We start from the raw sequence: 6,923 nt of genomic DNA on the forward strand, positions 1-6,923 counted from the left end.
TAAAAACACTACAAATACCTAAAAGTTGATAAAAACAGTAAAAATACTTAAAAATCTGTAAAAAAAACTTTAAAGCTAATAAAGTCATTAAAAACACTTTCAAGTAAATACATTGAGTAACAATACTTACTTAACTACTACTACAAATACTCTTTTAGTACCGCCTCTTTTAGTACCGCCTCAATACCAGCTTCAATGCATTACTGAAATTACATTTATATGAAATACATCACAACACCCTCCTATAATATTAAAAAAAACAGCCGAAGGGGTCCGCCATGTTCCACAGGGGTGCGCGGGCCCCCAGGGGGTCCGGGGACACCCAGGAAAATAAAAAAGAAATGTTGAATTTTTTTCTTTTTTCTTTTTCACTTTTGGAATTTTTTGTCCCACGCTTTTGGTACCCCAAAATAGGGGGGCGCCACGACGGGGCGCGCGCGGGGGAGAAACCGTGCGACAGGACGTGCATTAACCCCAACTTTGCAACTACTTTTGCCTGCGCCCTTCACCGGGTATGGTCTAGTATTTATAAATATCGCAGAGCAGATTCACATGGTTTTTGTTATTTGCAGTGGCATTTACAGTGGCATGTGACAAGATGTTCTCAAGCCATTTGAAACGGCTCCATCGTGTACTCTATAATTATAAATGTACATAATGGAGCTGGATAAGAGCAATAGAAAGAAGAAAATAAACTCAAGTGTGCATCAACAACCCTTAGTACCCCAGTACATCATCACGCTCTCAAATTACTCTCTATTGTAAATGGTGAGACTTTATCACTGCTATCACAAAAAAATAAATCTGTTAAACATTTGAATTGAGAAGGTAAAACTAAGAACGTAAAGAATGTCAGTGTTTTCCAATTCCCACCAAAAGTTATACATAACTGAGACTCTTAGAGACAAGAAAAATCTACTTGCAAAAATGTTTTAATCATGCAGTCTCTTCTTTTTCTCTATCGCTTTTCCAAAGCAGTGTGTTGCGTCAGTCTCAGACCTATTTTATTGACAACTACATCACACCTAATACCCGACGGGGTCATTGCTAATTTCAGAGCCTAGTACTTCGGAGCATGATACTGTATTGACTGTAGGCCTATTTAGGAATACAATGGATGTTTTGTTCCAAAGAGGATTTTTAAACAATTCTCACTTTCAGGCCAAGGAACATCACTGCATCATGACCAAATTGTTCCAAACATGCTGCTTCAATAAAATCACAAGTTCGAAGGCTTTCTTATGCTGTACATTAAAGACTATTTTTAGGTTGCAAATGTCACGCTATTAAAATATGTGTGTGAGAGCACAATCTGCTCTCACAAAATAGCACTTGCTGTAACAAGAAAATTACTGTATAAAGCTTGTTTAAATGCATCCTTTGAAGTGTTCTGAGGAACCCATGTTTTAGTTAAGAAAGCCCATCCTCCACAGTGCCTACGGCTTGGCCAGGCGCTCCACCGAACACAATTGGCCGTGTTCACGCCTGGGAAGCCAGCAATGGAGGGAGTTCTGTAGCTGCACTACTAGCGACTCATACAGGTTGGCCTGTTCAGCAGGGAGCGGAACTGGGAGGGATAGTGTGTTCCTCTGCACGTTGCGAAACTTGTGTATGTCAGGTGAAAAGACGTGCCTGGTGACTTCATGTGTATCGGAGGAGACACGGTTTTCTACAATAGGGGTTGGCAGTGACAGGGACTATACACACTTAATTGCCACAGTGAATTTGCACACATATATATAGAGGTGTGACATCATCCACGCAAGAGCCTATGCCAGCTGTGAAAATCTCTTGGCTCTTAGTCCACATGAAAATGGAAAAGAGCACTATTAGATGACATAACGTCAGGTCATAGCGAACGTTGACTTGACAAGCTGAGCTCCTAGTACTCGCAAGAAGCCCAGAATGGTTGACTAGGAAAATAGGTGTGAAATGATTCATTCTCCCCTCTTGGTCTGAGATTGCACTCACAGTGGAAGACGGGAAGATTGGTAGCATTAAGGGGAGACTTGATTTATCAGCTCTAGACTGCGGCAGATCACACTGAATGGAAGGCTCTGAGGATGCAAGATAATATGACAACTAAAATAGGCAGTTATAATGGCTTGCTGTCTTACTTTTTCTTCTTCAGGGAATGGGGAGTCATGCAGCAAGGCACAAGTGAACACATTGTTCTGGCACAGCATTGCCTGCCCAGCAGTCCTCCTCTCCCAGACCAGGACTATGACAGGAACTGTAAGAGCTATTTTCACTATGAGCTGACCTGCAGCTGTACCAAACAATGAGCTAATTGAACCAATTCTAATTGGTTCAATTAGAATTTTGGCTCAGCAGTGTTAAAAGCATATATATGAAACATGGAATTAACAGTCAATCTTGTATCCAGACGGAGAAAGAAAATAGTTACAAAATGAGAGATACATTTGAAACCATTTGAAAAGACTGAGCCCTCTCTTCTCTGATGTAGTTTTCTCACTAGTTTGTGAATTGACCTGGATAGAGCATCCGTAGCGCAAAATAATATGATGTTCGTTTTTAAATATATACGACACACAGAGCCCTCTCCTCTCGTAATAAAATAATAATGCATTTTGAAAAATTTAAACAAAACTTCAGCAGCGGCGTTCATATTTCAGCAGCAGTGCCACTGCCGAAAGCATATACACACTGATAAGTGAAGGTGAACTACAGCTGCACATGCCAGGAGTTTTACACCTCTGTAGCCTACTAAAATAGAGTGTCCTGCTATAGACGCCCATTCCAACAAGAAATACAAGTTCAAGCACGTTGTCAAGTAGCCCAAGAACACAGTTAATTTACAAGATTAGCTATTTCACTACCTTTGCCTACAAACTTTTCATATTTTCAAGATATTTATTTCTCATATATAACATTTTTGGGTCAAAACCCTTCATTTTTTCTACGTTGGATGTTACGGCCTGAAAGTCTCTAGAATTTAGATTCAAGAGGCCACACAATCCAGTTGTTTTTCCAAACTGATCATGTATGCCTACATTAACCGGCAGTGTACATGACGCCTTGTCCAATAACTCAGATGTGTTCATTATTTCATGAAGTTGACTTATAAATATTGCAAAACTCTGTGGAAATAAATATCAAGAAGATAACCACGTTCTTATTTTATTATTTTGTTCTAGCTTGATTCCAACCAGCAATGGGGGCAGATGGAAACACTTGTTCTGCAGTAACACCCTGTGCTTTGAGTTGAATTCTGAGTTTGATTCCCAACGGGCAAATGTGTTTCTTTACCCTTTAACCACTAGCATTGGCTGAATCATTAATTCGGCAACATTCAATTCACCTTGGTAGTGTGGTGTTGAAAGAATACAAATGAAGGAATGAGAATGTAAGTTATACTTTGCAATTAAAATGTATATCCTCAGCCTGGACCGCTGGTGTAGCGGTCCAGGCACCTAGGCTCAATGTAACCTCACAGTACGTCGCGGGTTCGACTCCCAATCCTGACGGCCTTTGCTGCATGTCACTCCCCTTCTCTCTTCCCATTTCCTGTCAACCTACTGTCCTGTCAAATAAAGGCATAAAAGCCAAAAAATAAATCTAAAAAGAGTTTGAGAGATAAATAGAAAAAGACGAATGGCACAGCAGTTAGACATGCACTACGGCGAGAAATCATAGCTGTATCCATCTACTGACCATTGTGCATGATTCTAGTGCATTCTGTATATCTCTTGTGACAGGGGTCACAGTTCAAAAATAGTACAGAATCTGGCTTCTTAGTGTCTTGTCAGTTTCAAAGGATACTGACTAATGACAATGAGTAAGATTTACGTATATTTTCTTCCTATTTAAAGTTCTCTGCAGTGAAGTTCTCATGTGAACACAAGCACAGTTGTGATTCATAATGCAGGCTTTCTTCTTTATCCACATGAACCCTAGTATCCCTATTCTGGGGTGAATGTTTGGTGAAAATATTTGCTCATAACGCAGCATGTTGTAACGCATTATTTTCTGCAAAGATATTGTGTGTAGAGGGAAACAAGGAGTTGGCCTAGTGTAGATCTCTGGGGGATAAGTATATCGGGGTTAAGTGGTTTTGAGCACATCACTTGGTCCACAACTGTTCCGAGGGGAGAGGAAGTGCCAAATGCTATTAAACATTGCAAAAAGAGCCTCACCTGGCCTTATCAGAACTATAGGCTTTTAATGCTCACTTGCGGTGTTGAGTGCCTTTTTATGCTGAGCAAACAGCCATTTAAAAGAGATGGGCAGCTATGCATGACCTTAGTTGCACTTCGTCGAGGAACTGCTTGAGCATGGGAGCGTGGTTTAACACTGTGCTGACACAACATCTGCAAGCCTTGGCTCCAACCATACAACCTCTCTCTTATTTTCCAAAGTGCCAGTGTTTTATTTAGTACTGACGCTGCTGACGTAGTGTAGCACTGACTGCGTGTATACTGTGTCTTCAATCTGTGTCAATCTTCAATCTCACAGTTTGTTTGTAAGGCTCGGGTTTCAAAGTTTGTTGATGATCTGGGTCAGCTCGGAGATACTGTGCGTATATCGTGCAATTTGCAGCATCTAGCAGTGTGTGTGTGTGTGTGTGTGTGTGTGTGTGTGTGTGTGTGTGTGTGGTTACACAGTCAGACCCGGAGTGTTAATTTAGCTCTGACTGGAACCCATAAACCGTAGGAAGAGAGAAAAGTACAAAACAAACATCTCCCCTCTGTACTTTCAACAATAAACAAAAGACTAGGGAATGCACATGAAAAGCAGAATGGTCTATTTTCTCTTTGTTGAAAGAATCCTAAAAAGGAACACTGATTCCACTGACACAGTGTTTTTATTATCGGGAGCAGATAAGAGGAATTACATTTTCTCCCACTCTGTTGCTATAGACATATTTCTATTGCTAGTCGTCATCCATCCAGTGTCATTCACCAGCATTCTGTTCCTAAAAGATTATTTTAGGCCAAGAACATCTTGCTTATCTGCTCAAGGCCAATGAAGTATTTAGATAAAAGCAGCTATTGGTTAAAGCAGCTGGGCTCTGCTACAGTATGTATGAACAATAGCTGAAGAATCTGAATCTTCTCTGATAAACAGATTATGACTCAGAGCTATTGGTCACAGTAAAATCCACAGGTTCATTTTACACTGTTGAACTGATCCATTAACGCTGATAATTCTAAAGAATAAAGTGTCCTGTTGTGGTACCACATATGCAGCCTTTGAGTATGTTGTCAGCTGTTGACACCTTACTTTAGTGCAAGAATGGGTAAACACCTCTTTTTAATCTATCAGGTGATTTGTTGTGTTTGTTTAATCATTAAATTATTGACAAATTCTATGCATTCTATGCATTATTCTAATTAACATCCAATATAATAAGATTTAAAAGCATTGGTGGTCTAGCACTATAGTATAGGTCATTACACCAGCCTTGGAAAACAGTAGTGCATTTTAACTACTTTAACTACTCATCATGAGCTTATAGATTTATTTTTGAAAATATTGAATAGGGCTTAAGTGGTTAATGTCTCATCTGAACATTATATCTTACTAATATTTGTACAAATGAAGACAGCACTATAACATACATTGCCATGTTGTCTGTATCCTGAGTTGTCATGATGAAGTACTGTATAAATCAGGCTTAAAGGCAGCATCATCACATTTTCATTCCAAAATTGTATGCATTTTCTGATAATCCTATTTAGTTAGATTATAGCATTCTCAAAGATTGAGTGTCGACCTATAGCAAATAAGATGTTTTTTTTTTCACCTTTATAACCTGCCTGGTTAAATAAAGATTACATAAACACTCCTTGTGGGTCGTAAGGAACCTGAGGGCAAATGTCTCCTCTCTCTATATACACAAAATAATAACAAAATAAATATACTTTGTAATTGCAGGTTTTCACATTATGTCAGGTGGTGGACTTTTACAGTAACCTTCCAGTGTCCTTGGATTGTGAATAGGCTTTTCATTAACCTCTGAAGAAAATATAGCCTCACATCACACATCCCTCAAAATAAAGCAAGAATATCTACAGTATGTATCTCTTTTTCTCTATGTATACATGTGAGATAAACAGTTATTTATTTGTATTATATTATACTTTTTTACAATTGGTTTATTTTTTATGAAACCGTTTGGAGCTCCCTTTTCCACAGTCCCGATGCACTAGAACAGATTTCACATTTGTACCACAGAAGCCATGAGGGTGATATACCCGACAGCTTGGAATGCACCAGTGACTCCCACAAACCACTAAGCTGGTCAAGGGTCACTGACTCATTTTCACAGTTGCTGTTTTGCTGTTCTGAAGGCAACTGGATATCTATTCTACTGGTCCCACTGGGAGAGCTGGGGAGACTTCAACTAGCTGAATGTGACGGTGTCCCCATCTAACTTTCATGCTCCACGAGACATGATAGGAGTGAATGTTCTCATTGTGACCACTGGGTGATGCTAAAGAACCTAACCTAACTCAGTGATGCCTCTGTGTGTTAATTAGAAAGTCAGTTTGACAATAACTTTACATAAATGAAATAACTAGAAGTTGTAGCCCATAAAACTGATTATTTCAACTGCATGCAGCTGTTTTTGTTCCATGACTACTGTCAATCCCACCTATATAGTATATGTTCTAAAACCAAACTGTATTTGGGATTTTGTTTGTTCCACTGTAATTGTTTCTTCTATTTATTTATTTTCACCACACTCTGTTGTTCATTGTGTGTATTGCTTGCTGAATTTCTTTACTCTGTTTTAGTTTGCTAAAAAGCTCTAAAGTAACTAGCATTATCTGTCAGTGAGGCTTTAGACATTTTTATTTTCAGTCATTTCACTATTAAGGCGAAGAAATCAGTTTTATCATTTGGGGTTTATGAGTGAGATTATATGCAGAATAAATACATTGATTTCATTTAGCATT

The sequence above is a fragment of the Gymnoscopelus microlampas genome (genome assembly GCF_963454915.1).
Source record: "Gymnoscopelus microlampas genome assembly, chromosome: 5".
NCBI lineage: Eukaryota > Metazoa > Chordata > Actinopteri > Myctophiformes > Myctophidae > Gymnoscopelus > Gymnoscopelus microlampas.